The 16,518-nt window shown below is 39.5% G+C and overlaps 1 pseudogene; it reads left to right on the forward strand.

Moving 5' to 3' along the window:
- LOC136837153 (3'-5' RNA helicase YTHDC2-like) overlaps nucleotides 1–16,518 on the forward strand; it is a 1,085,270-nt pseudogene that overhangs the window by 500,225 nt on the left and 568,527 nt on the right.

The raw sequence follows: 16,518 nt of genomic DNA on the forward strand, positions 1-16,518 counted from the left end.
TGTTTAATTTTTTCCCACTTTATTATAAAAATCGAATTTGTATTCATAGTTTTCAAATAGTTCTTCTTTCATTTTTCTGTGTTGATAAAATTGATAAGTTTTTATAGAATTTGCCTTTCCCCATTGGGATTAATGTCTTCAGAGCTCTATAAAATAACCAGCCTTAGAAATGATGGCTAGATGTCAGAGGCCATTGAAATACTTTTTATTATCTGTCTAATTACTCATTATCATTTCTAATAACCCATTATCATTGTAAGTAGCTTTGTTCATATGTTAGCACAAACTGTGAACCCTCCCAGGGATGACTGTTACTGCTACAGTGTTCCTTTTTTAACAAACCCAATGGCTCATAGCTTTCTACCTTTTTATTTGTCACATTTGTTTTTCCCTTCACTGTCCAACTTTCAACTTTTCAGGAACCCCAGTGAGGTCCAGAAATGCACCTTAGTGGTCTCCATAAACTATAGCATAATAGTAATAGGGACCCTGTATTATCAATTTTTTAACAAACCCATAAATTATATTGGCTCACATTTGTGGTCTTCATAAATTTTTTCTTACTTCATTCCTGATTTAGAATGAAGAAAATTGTTTGGCTTATGGTTAACAGCACTGCATATTTGCCAGTGTTTAAGAAGCTCACTTTTGTGTAGTCTGAGCTATAGATGTGAGATATCAGAGGAGTTGAGATGGACAACATTTGGCGTAAATAACAGTTTTGTATTTTAAAAATCAATATTTTAAAAAATTGTCAGATTTGTTTCACAAGAATCCCATTAATTTCATTAGCCTGAATTTTACTAATAATGTTGTAAGATTGATCTGAAGAAAACTCAAAAATTAGTTAACTGGAATAAATGGCCCAACAAAACTTATGGGTTTGAGATGAGCAGTAGAACCCAAGGCTCCAGAAGGAACAGGGCTGGATGACCATATTCACCACCATGAAGGGAAAAGGAGGCAGTCCCAGTTTACGATGGGTCCGCTTATGACGTTCAAGGTTACGAATGCTTTTCAAATATATTCATCAGAAATTGTTTCCCCGTTCTGACGTGATGTTCCGGGTTACAAAATCACGCCGATCTGACGGAAGAAATATGGCTCCAAAACGGCAGAATAATAAAAATTTGGAGGGTTTTATGAAAAACTCAATAAAAATGCAGTTTACGCTCATTTTCAATACACCCAAAACATTAAAAATAGGGTTTTCTTAGGATTTTTGACAATTTTCAACGATTTTTCGGTTTACAACGATTTTTGGTTTCTGACGCCAAGCGAAAAACGGAACCCCGTCGTAAACCGAACTGCCTGTACTTGTGACTGACCAGGTCCTGATAGATGTCATCATGAAACAAAGGAGAAAGAAGGACTTTATTTTGTTCTTTAAGTCTTCAGCTGAAAACCCTCATGGACAATCAGCAACCTATAAATCCAAGAGTGCTCCAAACTGCCTATAGAGACAAGTTGTAGGAAGAGGTGATAAATAATTAAATATGAGGAAATAGAATGTAATGTGGCACACCTGAATTCAGGATACATCAGCAGAAAGCAGGAATGAATTTGTTACTCGTTTAAGCGTTTGGATTAAAATACTAAAGCAGAGAATCTGCCTACCTGTAACTGAGCAGGCATCAGGCATTGAACTGTATTGTTGATTTCCATTATCTTACCACATACCTCCAAAGAAACTAGTCTGAATCCAGGTGAAGGTATGTATTAGTAGCAGTTCTTGGTACTATATAGAGAGCCACGTGGGTGTGTGGTTACTGATTTGGACTATTGAAGAGAGTCATAGAGTGCCTAATTTGTTGACTAGTCTCAAAGGTTTTCAGCCTGAAAATCACTTAAGGGAGCGTGTGAAAAATCGAAAAATCAAAATTTTCTGAGATATTTTATATATGGCATCATACATATCCTGACTATCTTCTCAGAAAGTTTTATTAAAAAATTCGCCATAGTTTAGGAGTTATATACAAAAACAGTAACCCTATCATAGAAAAAATTACATTTTTCAATAATGTAATGATAATGTCAGTATATCGGTAGTAATTTCCTTTTAGCTATGAAATAATAATATCTAAATGTGTTATATGGCAACTCTGTGGACCTAGTACATGCATCAGCGAAAGCCAGGAACTGCAGGGCAGGCAGTGACGCTCAGACAGTCAGTCAGTAGCAGCTCAGAGCTTGACTAAGTAAAATGTCGCTGCCCAACCTGAGCCTGTTTTGACACTCGCTTCATCTAGCTTCATTTAGCGAAGTTATATTACTTTGCAAGTCTATTGTTATATATTTTGCTTTTCAAATATGTCATAAAACATCAAACTGTGTAACAGCAAGCAAATAAATACACAGAGAAGCAAAAATATCAATATCTCAAAACTAAAGTTATCAACATTCAAAATGCATCTCCTCCATAACGAATGCACCGATCTCAATGAAACAAAAGCAAACGAAAGCTAAATAAATTGTCTACAAACAAATAGAGAGTTTTTTCATTTTGTCCCTCAAAATTTTTTGGGGAATTTTTTTCCAAAATCAATCAAGTTTTTCAAAACGAAAAATATTCATAAAAAAAAAAAAATTGAAAAAACAGCTCCTTACTTTGTTCTAATATATAATATCTGTCTACCACGTAAATTTGAGCTCTTAGTATGCAAAAGTTATGGAGGAGATGCATTTTGAAAAATTTTTGGGGGGGGTGGGGTTACCAGCTAATGGGGGGGAAGACGAAAATTATGGTTACAGTCCTTTGCCCTATACAAAAATAAACCCAGGCACAAAATTTGGAACTGATTCATTAAAAACACGGGAGTTATTAGCTAAAAACGATTTCATCAAACGCTCCTCATATCGTTATAAAACTTTGAAGGCCGATATCTCAAAACTAAAGTTATCGACATTCAAACTGCATCTCCTCCATAACGAATGCACCGATCTCAATGAAACAAAAAGCAAATGAAAGCTAAATAAATTGTCTACAAACAAAGAGAGAGTTTTTTTCATTTTGTCCTCGAAAATTTTTGGGAATTTTTTCCAAAAATCAATCGAAGTTTTAAAAACGAAAAAGTATTCATTAAAAAAAAAAAAAAAAAAAATTCTGAAAAAACGCTCTCTTACTTTGTTCTAATATATAATATCTGTCTACCACGTAAATTTGAGCTCTTAGTTTGCAGAAGTTATGGAGGAGATGCATTTTGAAAAATTTTTTTGGGGGTGGGGTTACCAGCTAATGGGGGCAGAAGACGAAAATTATGGTTACAGTCCTTTGCCCTATACAAAAATAAACCCAGGCACAAAATTTGAAACTGATTCATTAAAAAACACGGGAGTTATTAGCGAAAAACGATTTTATCAAACGCTCCCCTTAAGGTGGTGCTGCCTTCATTGGATTAGTGACTTGATGAAGGGGCACAAACCCAGTAGTGGTGTAGAGACATTGGTTAAACGAAATCCTAATCAAGCCAGGATGTTTATTCAACACGAGAACAGGACAAACCTCTGTAGTGTTTGGAGTTAGGTTAGCAGGAAAGTCCCTGCATATGTGACTCCCACAGGAACCTTCCCAGTAATCTGCCTCTAGCATCTAGGGAAGTGTGGCAAAGTATCCCATGCTTAGTTACAGTTGTAAAACCAAAGAAGCTTGCCCAAGGGGTAGGCATATTTATAGGATGTGTGCATCTAAAAAGATTATCTTCCAGGATGCTTTGTCAGGGAGACCTTAGTAATATAAAGGGATTAATTAAGAGACTCCATCCAGAGGTCCTCTTGACTTATTTGACATCGAAAAGTGGTAATCATTACTTGGTTTGTGTGTTGAGGTCACTCATAACTTATCAGTTTTCCTGGAAACAGACCCCCCCTGGACAAAAACTGTGCAGTTTTGTTGACACATTCGTTCAGTGAGATCTACAACATGAGTCCTCAGTAGGTAATGTCAGGAGGAGGACTGTATCAGCAGGGTGACATTGGAGATGAACATGTAGGAGCTTGCCAGTGCTTCTTTTCAGGCCCTTAGGCATTACTCCATGAAATCGTAGAGCACAATCCTTAGGGTCTACATGAATGTCTGTGCAACTGCAGTCAAAGCAGTCCTCTAGGATAGTTGATGAGTTCAAGACAAAAAGTAGGTGGAGCCTTGCGTGGAACTCAGAAGTGGCTACCACATCTGAAATAATGCCCAAGTGGGCACCAAATTGCTAAGTAACCACATCAAGTAGGAGCTTTTTCCATTCAGAAGGAGGAACAAGTGTGGTTCAGTCCTCTGTGGATATGTCCAATACCGGGATAGCAGAGATAGATGGTTTTATTTCTGCCATTGTCTCATGCTTTCTATCAACTGCAAATTTCTGAAATTCTGCCTTCACATAATTGTTATAAAAGTGAAGAGGGAGAAGACTGGAGCCACCCAAAGGCAATATCGGTTCTCCAGGATTGCAGAGGTACTTTAATTTCTGGTACATTTTAAAGAGGATACCTCAGTGGCTTTAGTTGCAACAGTAGTAGTGAGGAGGACTGTCTCCTCTGGCAGTTTCTAATTCATATTGAAGGAGGGCCAAGTGTCATTCCATATTGGGAAAAGCAGCTCTGTCCTGAAATTCTGCGTGTTCCATTTTAGTCATTGTTTGCCTTTCTTTGGTAAGGTATATGCATAGATAAATATATAGCATAATGTTCAGTAATTCCACAAGGGACCTCAACCATCTCTGTAGATCTGAAAGATGCATACTGGCGTGTCCTTATCGCGGCCCCTTCCGCCTCCTTTGTAGGGCTTCAGATAGGGAAGAAACGTACAGATTCAAACTCATGCCCTTTGGGTTAAACATTGCCCCAAGAGTTTTTACAAAATTAGCACCAATATTTGTTGGGGAACTCAGGAAAGAAGGGATTTAACTGGTATCCTACTTAGATGATTGGCTAATCTTGGGGCCCACCAGAGAAGAGTGCTTACAAAACCTGAGAGTGGTAGGTGACAAACTCCGGTCAAATGGTTTTCTAATAAATTGGTAGAAATCCCGCCTAACACCCAGTGGGCGTTTTCTGTGGCTGGGACTTTGTTGGGATACTCTTTGAGGCCAGTTGTCTCTCCCTACCAATACTCAGATCAGAATAAGGAAGGACCTGAAAAGGTTGTATGTGCAGCCCAATTTTTCCAGTTGGAGCAGATGTTGGGCCTGTTACAGCATCTGCAACTAAAAAATTTAAACAAAGTCTGGCTCTTGCATGCAAGAAAAAAGATTCACGATCGACGTCGTCCAAGGAGTCAGAGAGTTGGATACTTTGGCAAAACAGGTCGACCTAACCACCTTTCGTACGAATGATAATACATACGGATGCCTCCTTGACATGTTGGGGGGCCATAAGGGGTATCGTCAGGTACCAGGAAGGTGGGCACTTGTTCTGAGGAAGTGTCATATCAACTTCTGGGGCTGATGGCTGTTTTTCTGTCCCGCAGAAAATTGAAACCTCCAAAAAGGACCCACATTTTGTTGGTCCTAGACAATATAACTGCAGTGTCTTGCATCAGGAGATTGGGCTCACACTGAGCCCCTCTCAATGGGGTAATGCTGTCTATCCTACGGATGGTGCAAGTAAGGAATTGGTACTTGTCCTCAATTCACCTCAGAGGGTCTCTCAATGTAATAGCAGACTCTCTGTCAAGGAATACAACAGCCTCAACCAAGTGGCTGTTAGACAATCACTCCTTTCAATTAATTACCAACATGCCTCTAGATCTGGAAGTGGACCTGTTTGCCACATGCAAGAACCATCAATTTCCAATGTATATGTCTCCGAACCTGGGCAGTCAGGCAGTAGCAAGAGATGCATTCCTACAAGATTGGAACAAATGGAGGACTATATACCTCTTCCCTCCATTGTACCAAATTTCGAAGGTTATGAACAAACTACTAACTTTCAACGGAACTGCTTACTTAGCAGTCTCAAATTGGTCGAAGTCAATTGTTCCTGTTGCTTCAACAACAGGTAAAGAATTCAATTCCACTAATGTCCGCTATTCTATCCCTAACAGTAGGAGGGAGAAGCGCTACGCATCCTCCTTTCTGAGTCGAGACCTTCACGTGTGGATTTTTTGTATCTTTACCATGAAGATTATTCACTCAATACTGCTAGATACCTAGTGCAGAAACTATGAACATCGTCTCTCCAACAATACCAGTCTGTATGGAAAGTATGGTTACATTACATCCATGCTGAGAGCCCTGGTAAGATATCTGTTGAAACACTTCTGCATTTTCGTATATATCTTTTTCAAAGGCAAGTGACCTGCTATCACATCAATCCTGGCATACAAGACAGCATTGTCGGAACCCTTGCTTTATGGTTTTGGGATTGGTTCTAACATAGAAATTGTAACTTCCCATCTCCTGTCTTGAGCATTGCAAAGACTTGCTCTGCAGGGCTTCCCATCACCTGGTCCCTGAATAAGGTGCTTAGACTTCTGCCATCCCCTTAATTCCTGGGCCCAATACAACTACAAGCTCATATGCTCCAAAAAGGCAGACTTCGTGACTGTTATGCCATCAGGAGCTTGTATTAGTGAACTGGACTCGTAGGTGGGGACATCGCTACATTGCTCATACATCTAGCCGTCATTTATTATTATCTCCTGGCCCATCATTCCTGGCCAGGAATGAGAACCCTTTAAAGAGAAAATCCTGTAATCTGATAAGGGAACTCAGTTTTTCAGATAACATTATGCCCAGTTCAAGCACTTAAGGTTTGCCTAGAGGTAAACTTATTTTTGAGAGCAGCTCTCAATAAGTGAAATTCTTAAGGGCATAAGGGGATTGCCTTTTATAATCATCTTGTAGATATTGGGGGAAACAAGGAATCCAAGCTTATGAACATGGTCCATGGACTTGCCCGAGTCACCTCTAAACTATGGAAACTTGTGCTAACTGGCCACCTGTAACTGTTTAGATTGAAATATGGCCTCCTCTTCCAATTCTTAGAAGTTCAATTAGGTAACATTTTAGCAAAGGTGAACTCTCAACCAAGGTAGCTGTTTTACAGAATTGAAATGATTTCTGCCATTTGCCTTGGCAGGTAACATCTAGAAGGACACTGAAGTCAAACCAGTGGGTGGGAGGAACCTTTATCCTATGTAGGCACAGTGGTAACTGCCCTGGAATCCTCACCTAGATATACACTATATCCACAGTACCTTGAGGGTCATCAGTCCATCGAGATTGGACCCAGTATTGAGGGCATGGCTTGACTTAAAAGCTTTCCCCTCACTCGACCACATCAGGTACTTTAGTTTTATAAGTGGAGCGGCATAACGTCCAACTCCACCCTCCATCAAGTTAAAAGAGCAGTGAATTCAGTAATCTAATACCATGCCAAGGTCACCAATGAAAGAGGGAGAAGGAAGGGAAAAATTTGTAGGAGGAGGAGGAGTAAAGGAGTTAAGGTCCTAATGTTCAGTTGAATCCACAGCAGAGAGAATGGGTGCAAACGGGCATACTCTCCCTGCAGTGGATCACTAAACACCTTCCACCCCCCCCCCCACCTTGTCAGGGGTTGGGATCAGGGGGATGGGGGGTGGGGGGGAAGGGAACTTGAGTCAAAGACCATGGAAGGCCATGGTGCAATGGCTGTGGCACAGTCCAAGCTTGGAGAACAAGGTTTGTATTTAGAGTAACCTTCTCTTAGAAGGATTAATTTAAAAATCATAATGAGACAAATGAATTCTTTGTATCCTTCATTAAAAAGGCAGCAGGCAAAGCTATTCCTCATTCAAAACCTCATAATAAAAAACATAGTCCCCTGTTGGTCAGATGATCTATGTGAATTAGTACCAGAAACACACTCTCTAGCAAGAAGGTTAGACACTCTAAACATAAATTCATTAAAATAAATAAAACAATTCCTAGAGAAAAACATATTAGAAATGACAGTTATATTATTAGAAATAGATGCATTAAAACCTTTATATAATAAGATATTAACCATATTTAGAAAGGAAGTCATAAAGGGGAAAATAAGATCTTATAGGTCACATGTATCAGAAATAACAAGCACAACATCAATTCAAAAGTATGGGAAAAATTCCAAAAAATAAATGGAACAAGCTATATTAGATAATGGCAAAAAATTTTAGATATCTTCAAAATTAGTAACATACTTGGGGAAAGCTTTACCAAAGTAAGCAGTGACCTAAATCTAGACAAACATTTAAAAAAATAAAGAATAAAGCAGAATCTATAATACCTAATTTTGAGACAAAGGAAGATATATATTATATAATAAGAAATTCTGTATGGAAGAGTTGGAATATGCTCTCTTGAACAGTTATGAATCTGCTCCTGGAGGTGATGATATTTGCTTTGAAATGATTTGCCACCTAGCACCTTTGGCAAAATCATATACATATTAAAATTTTACAATCATTTATGGCTCCAAAATTTGTTTCCAGATGAATGGCGAAATGCAATAATAATTAATTCATATACCCAAACCTGGAAGAGATCCTAGTATTGCCAATAATTATAGCTCAGTCTCTTTAACAAGTTGTCTAAGCAAGTTGTTGGAGAAAATGGTAAATGCACGATTTACATGGCGCATTCAGGAAAATAAAATTTGAGTCCTACCCAGTTTGGTTCACAATGTAATTGATCTACATTAGATTCTCTATCTAATTTGGAAGACCACATACATAAAGGATTTGAAAGAAAGCAAATTACAATAGCTGTCTTTTTTGACATTCAAGAGGCATACAACACTACATGGAGTTATGCAATATTGAAATCATTGCATAATAATAACATACACAGTTATCTTCCTAAGTTTATTAAAAACTTTATAACTGATCACACTTTTCAGGTGAGAATAGATAATGTTTTTTCAAGAATATTCCCACTTGAAAATGGAGTCCCACAAGGAAGCATCCTTTCTTGGTACAGTACTCTGTTTACAATAGCAATTAAGTGAATCTTTACTATTTGGCATTAATGTCCCCACACCCTCCCGCGAATAGGTCAAATCATTAAATCAAAACCTCTAAAAACACTTAGAACTGCCCATTTTGATAGCTTAAACCAAGAAAAACCCTGTAAAAATGCTTATACCTGAGTATTTTAATAGTTTTATTACAAAAAGTGCATTTATTCATGAAAATTATATGAAAATACTGTAATGATATCAGTAACACGCTACTGGTTGGAATTAAAAGTAACCTGTATATGGATGATTTTGCCATGTACAGCATTATGCATAAAACTAGTAGAATGAATGATTAATAAAACCATAATAAAAATAGATGAATGGACCTCATCTGTAGGCTTTAGATTTTCCATAGAAAAAACTCAAGCTGTCATGTTTAATAAAAATAAAAATTGGAAGAAGGTGAAGAAATAGAATTGAAAATCAGTAATATACAAATTTGATGCACACCTGAATTGGAAACCCCATATGAGGCATGAACCTCCAGAATTAGCTAATATTAATATTTACTCTACCGTGTATGTATAGAGTATGCTTTATATTGTAGGCTAGGCTACCATATTTATATACATACGTCCAAGAATCATTGTCTACCAGTCTTTTGCTCTCCAGTACCAGACCCTCTAGCATGGGCAACAAACGCCATACTACAAGACTGGTCAAACAAGGATCTGTACTCCTTCCCGCCATTCTGCATGATACAAGACGTCCTCAACATGTTCCGCAACCACATGAATGTCACGATGATTCTAGTGGCCTCCATTCTGGCCGTGACAGAATGGTTCCTGGATCTCCTCAAACTGCTGACAGACTTCCCGAGGTTGCTATCACAGCAACCAAGTCTGCTCAAACAACCCCACTTCAGGTGGTTCCACCATGGATTGTCCATTCTGGCCATGACAGGTTTTAGATTGTCAGGAAACTCCTCAGATAGAAGGGGTTTTCAAGGGCAATTTCAGAGGCTATTGCCAAGTGTAGGCACTCCTCCTCCGACAAAGTCTATCAAGCCAAGTGGACAATCTTCAGAGCCTGGTGTAGAAGACGTGACATCTCATCTTCTCAGACGTCTGTAGCAGACATTGCCAAATTTCTCCTGTACTTGAGGACATCTAGGGACCTGTCCTCCTCTATGATCAGAGGATACAGGGCTATGCTGAGTTCAATGTTTCGGCACAGAGATATGGATCTCCTGCTAATCAGGACCTGTCCGATCTCATAAAATCCTACGATGCCCTCCAAATCCAAGGGGCAAGAGGCCGCATTGGACTCTGGAGCGTAGTTTTGAAGTGGCTCTCTGACCCCTTAAGCCTCATCATTCTGCTTCGTTACGAGGTTTTATCAGGAAGACCCTCTTTCTTGTGACGCGTTAGCAACCATTAAAAAGGTCAGTGAAGTGCATGAGCTTGACAAGAGAGTGGGATTTTCCCAAGGTGATGCTGTATGTTCCTTCACCCTTGGCTTTTTAGCAAAGACTTAAGACCCAACAAGCCCTGGTCGTGTTCCTTCACTATTAAAAGCCTGATGGAAGTACTAGGACCAGATGAGGAGGAGAGAGTTCTGTGCCCAGTGAAAGCACTATATCACTACTTGCACAGAATGGAGAAGATTCGATGTCCTTGAGTAATTTGTGGTGCTTGTTTAGGAATCCATCTCGTGCCAACTATCAAAGAAAGGCTTGTGTTTCTTCTTGAAGATCTGATCTCAAGGCCCATTCTTAGGTTAGAAAGAGGCTTTAACGTCTGTCAAAGCTTAAAGCTCATGAGATCAGAACTGTCTCTACGTAAAAAAGTTAGCCTTCAAAGCACAACCTGTCTAAACTATCATCAACTCTTCAAGTGACTTACTGGAGGTGTAAGTCTATCTTTGTGACCCATTAGTTTTTAGTGATGTGAAACTACTTTTGAAAATTGTAGTAATTTAGGCCATTATCCTTGGCTGGCATGTTGTTTGGGGAGGAAGGGTAGGAGCTTTTCTTCCTTCCTTTTTCTATTCACCTTGAACTTGGGTGTTGAGTCGTAAATGGAATTGGGGTACTGTGTACCTGGAGACCCACAAGTCTTATTTTTAATGGGTGGGTGGTGTTTTTATATTTTATGGTGTAGGTGATGTTTGTGTTCATTGATTCTGGTCATTTGGTTGGTTAGTATGTGCCCAGGGCAGGGGCAACTGTCTCAAAGTTTACTTTGTTAGTCACCAGGTTCATCACTTGTTGCAAAGTACCCACTGATGTAGAGGTGCATCTGGCCAACTCACCACACCCTACATGGTTAAGATGAGTGCCGACCAGAGGCAGTATCTACCTGCAGCAGCTCATACCAGGTAAGGAACGACAAGCATTGTACCAATGTTAATATTTCTGTCTGACTCATTATCATCCATAATATTTTGGGGTAGTTAATCCGTATATCCCGCCTCCATGTCAATATGGGATTGGGCAATGTAATTACTTGGTAAGTTATACATATATAAAAATGACATTTTTATGATAAAATAAAGTTTTATATATACTTACCAAGTAATTACAATCAAGCCCTCCCTCCTCCCATTGTGGAAAGAGGGCAAAACAACTGAATCACGCTGTTGAAGTCGCTCCTCTCTTACCCCGAAAGTAGGTGGGGACTAGTCATCTACACCGACGCTAGCACTACCACGAATTTAAAACTTTTAAAGCTGCCAGCGAGTGAAACTGTAAGCAATGTAATTACTTGGTAAGTATACGTAAAGCTTTACTTTGTCATAAAAAAAACATAAAAATGTCATGTTCATGCAGTAAAAGTACCTACCTCCCAACCCCAACAACCACTGTTATTACTGCAAAAGTGCTTTCAGGGATATCTGGCCAAGTGAGGGCTTGTTGTTCTTTTTGTGTGTCTGGGTAGCTGTGACTGCAAGAACAGGCTTATTTAAAGCTGGTGGATTTGTATTAAAGTATAAGTTTTATTTTAAAACTCATCTCTCAGTAATTAGTTAATTTTATTGAAACTTGAATTTAGAAATTAAAAGTTTGAATCATTTTTATGTTTACAGCTGGAGAGCTAGATGACACTTTGAAGCAAGAGATGGACCAATGTATCCAAGAAGCATTTTTGACAGGGTTAGATGAGGTTTTTTCACAAATGATGTACCTGATCATGTCAGAAAAAGTGTCACCAGATTATCAGGTAGAGTTGCATTTTATCTTTTTGAGTGTTTATTACTGCTAAGGAGTTTTATGAAACACTTACTATTTAGAATGAATCTTACCTACTGTTAAAGTTAGCTTATATCTTCATTTCCATTAGGTGTGATCTGCATTCAAATAAAACAAAATAATACTTGCCTAACCCACTAGGGACTGCCTCAGTAATCACCTGTTCCGCCAGGTGGTGTTGGAATGTTTATGTTCTTGTCATAATTCTTCATGCCGTGTCCTTTTGGCAGACATATGTGAATCAGCCGTCAGTAATAATGTTGGCTATTTCTGGCTGATTTTCTCCTGTACAGTATTGTACTTGTTTTTTTATTTTTGTATTATGTCTTCTACAACAAGCAGAGATGAAAGCTTTAGGCTGTATAGGAAAGAGTTTGGGGAAACCGAATGTTTTGGTTGTACATGATGTCCATGTGTGTGTTAGCCCTAGCCATTGAGGCATGAGTGTGGTTTTCTTGTCGTGAATAATAAGGAGTGAGTCTGATGAGAGGATGAAAATTTTTTTTTGAAATATGGGAAGATGCTAGAGGCCGATAGATTACATAGACAATTTTTGAAAGGACAGGGCCTAAGCCTACTCATTCTTTTCCTTTTTTTTCTTCCAGCGTTGCTTCTCTTCCTCCTCCTCCGCCATGGCCTGATAGCCAACTTAGGATAATTCCTCCCTCACTCCTTCTGCTCTGCTTTCTTTTGCTCCCTATGTGGTTCAGGAGATGAATAATAGGTAATTGAGAAATATTCTTCTGTTATGGTTAGAAATTTGACTGTATACATTAGGGGAAAGATCGTGCCCCCCCTTTTTTCACAGACAGGAACTGTAGCATGTCTCAGGACCAAGGTTTGCACCCTTTCTATCTCTCTCAGCCGTCTTCTGATTTGAATTCGGCATATTCTCAGAAAGTAATTACTGGTACTTTAGAGCTCACTTTACTGGCTCATGTGTCATCCATTTTGCAGAGTTATAGTGACTCATATGAACTCGTAGAGTTATCTATGGAATACAGACATATCACTTTACTTCAGTATGAGAACAATGAGAAGCACTCTGTGACTTCCTAGAATGGCTTATAAAAGCATAAGAATGGAAGAATTGGAGGGCTCCATCAAATCACTCTCAATGTCTGCATTATTACATTCTAACCCCTTCTGTAAGGACCTGTTTTAGAGTCTGTTGTGGCTCAACTCAAACAATAGGACAATGACAACAACAACAACAGCAAGAACATCCTCTTTCACAAGGTCCATAAACCATCTTATAGGGGGGAAAAGAAAAAGCAACACCTGGAATGCCTTCTTAAAGGCAAAGGCAGAGGAAGAGGCAGATACCAATAGGAATTTTATGGTTGGGGGTCAGAGGAGGACAACATCACAGGCAATGGAAGTTTTCTCTGTGGGGGGGACAGCATTATTTATATGTACAGAAAGGCCCTGTTAATGGGGCCCATAGAGAAACGTGCATATATTTGCCACCAATTACTCTATGTATCTTCAGTGTCCTCAAAAAGGATTCCTCCAAAAGAAGAGTGATCTCAACCAATCAACATTGAACAAGCACAATGTTTGCCAAAAGTTTTTGAATAATTAGTGTTGCCCAGGTATGTTGAATCATTCCAAAAGGGACTTGAGACAGTTTCTATAGATCTGAAAGATGTTCCACTGGCACATCCCTATAGCCATCCCCTTCCGCCCCTTCGTAAGGTTCCGGACAGGAAAAGATACGTACAGATTCAAAGTCATGCCCTTTTGGGCTAAACATTGCCCAAGAATATTTTACAAAATTAGCAATGGTATTTATTCAAGAACTCAAACAAAAAGATCTGCGGGCCCACAAGAAAAGAGTGCTTGAAAAACCTAAGAGCAGTGGTCAACAGACTACAGTCAAAAGGTTTTATAATAAATTTGAAAACACCCTACCTCACGCCCAGCAGACACTTTCAGTGGCTGGGACTGTGTTGGGATACTCTTCACGGCCTGTTGTTTCTCCCCATCATACTCAAAACAGAATAAATCAAGTCCTCAAAAGGTTCCTTCACATCAGTAATAGATCTAGTACTTAGATTCAACTAGAAATGTGAACAAATTCTGGCTATCACATGCAAGAAAAAAAAATACGAGACTGACCTCATCAAAGGATTAAAAGAGTTGGGAGATACTTCGGCCTTGGATCCGGAAGGAATCTCTGGTGAAACAGATCACCCCGACTCCTCCGTCTAAATGAGTGACAATACACACAGATGCCTCTTTGACAGGTTGGGAGGACATTTGGGAGGATCGTCAGGTAGCAGGGAGGTGATCAGCTACTCTGAGGAATTTTTATATCAATTTCCTGGAGCTGATGGATGTCTTTTTGTCTCTCAAAATACTCAAACCTCCAGAAGAGAGACAGACACCATAACTACAGTATCCTACATCAAGAGGTCAGGATCACAATCACCTCCTCTTAATATGGTAATGCTAGCCATCCTTCAGATGGCACAAGCAAGGAAGTGGCACGTCTGCAATTCACCTCACAGGCGGTCTTATTGCAATAGCAGACTCTCTATCAAGGAAAACGATAGCCTCAACAGAGTGGATGTTGGACAACCACTCTCTTCAAACAATAGCTGGCATGCTTCCACACTGGAAGTGGACATGTTCGCCATGTACTAGAATCACAAACTCCTGATATATGTCTCCGAACCTGGACAGTCAAGCAACAGCAAGAGATGCCTTCCTAAAGACTGGAACAAGGGGGGAGGACGATATCTTTTCTCCATTGTTCCAAGAAACAAACTTCTAACCTTCAAAGGAACAGTTTATTTAGCCCCAAATTGGCCAAACAGGCATTGGTTCCTATTACTTTAACAACGGAAGAAAAGATCAGTTCCACTACCGTCCGCTGTTCTATCCCAGACAGTAGGAGGGAAAGTCGTTTACACATCCTCCTTTCTGAGGCGAGACCTTCATTTATAGATTTTTAAAAATATCTATCATGAAAATTACTCACCCAACGCTGCTAGGTACCTATGCAAAAATTATAGACATCATCTATCTGGCAATACCAGTCCATATGGAAGGTATGGCTAGATTATATCCATACTGAGAGCCCAGTTAAGATTTCTATAGAAACACTTTTTACTTTTCTTCTTTCTTATATACCCTTTTGAAGACAAATGGCTTGCGATGACAACAGTCATGGCGTACACGGCTGCATTAATGGAACCCTTGCTTTATGGATTCGGGATTGACTCCAGTAAAGAAGTTGTCACTTCCCTTCTGCAGTCTTTTGCTCTACAAAGGCCCACTCCTGAAAGGCTTCCAATTACTTGGTCCTTGAACAAGGTGCTTAGACATCTATCAACCCCTCAATTCATTGGACTTAATACAACCACAACACACATGCGACAAAGGGCGATCTTCTTGATTGCATTAGCATCAGGAGCTCGTATTAGTGAACTGGGCTCTCTTAGATGGGGACGATGCATCACGCAAACAGCTGACCATCAGTTATTATTGTCCTCTGGCCCATCATTCCTGGCCAAGAATAAGAATCCTTTAAAAAGGAAACCCATTCATATAAGAAAACTCAGTTTAGCAGACAAGACATTATGCCCAATTCAAGCACTGGAAGGTTTACCTAGAAGTCACGGCAAACATCCCAGAGGGTCCTATTTTCCACAACCTAGCACAAACTAACCACTCTCCCTACAAGGGCTGAGAATGATTGTGGTGTTTCTCATTAAAAAGGCAAATCCACACTCCTTTCCTAGGTCATTTGATGTTAGGAAAGTAAGTACATTGTTGGCCTTCTTCAGCAGTGTGTCTTTCGAAGAAGTCTCCAAATATACAGGGTGGTCATCAGTTAAATTATTGCCTCATGGTCGAACAAATTCGACTACACTGTGTATCAGTAGGTGGCATGGTTAGTCTTAACCCCTAGGTGTTTTGGCAGAAAACCAGGGGTCTTACTGATGTTAAATATGCTAACTATTGCTTGTAGAAGGGTGACAGTACTGCGACCAAACCCAGCATGCTTAGGTAAGCCACTGTAGAACTACATCCTAAAACATAAGTTCATGTATAGTTTCTTGTTCCTTGGTACCAAAACCTGAAGAGTATTTGGAATAAAGAATGGGACTTGAAATCTGTGGCTTGACCTCGGATCAGAAATGTTTTTTCCTCTGGGGTGTTGGGATTAAAAAGTGAGAGCTTAAGCCTTTTTTGTCACCTGTCAGTTTCTTTGTAAAGCTCCTTGAGGATGAAACAAGCGACTACACTATCAAAAAGCAGGTTTTGACTTAGGAAAAACCTAGTTTTGGTAGTCGCTGTTGAGCTCTCAAAACCCTCCCACTTCCCTGACGAAAAGGCATGGATTTGAG

Source organism: Macrobrachium rosenbergii, chromosome 58, assembly GCF_040412425.1.
Source record: "Macrobrachium rosenbergii isolate ZJJX-2024 chromosome 58, ASM4041242v1, whole genome shotgun sequence".
Taxonomy (NCBI): domain Eukaryota; kingdom Metazoa; phylum Arthropoda; class Malacostraca; order Decapoda; family Palaemonidae; genus Macrobrachium; species Macrobrachium rosenbergii.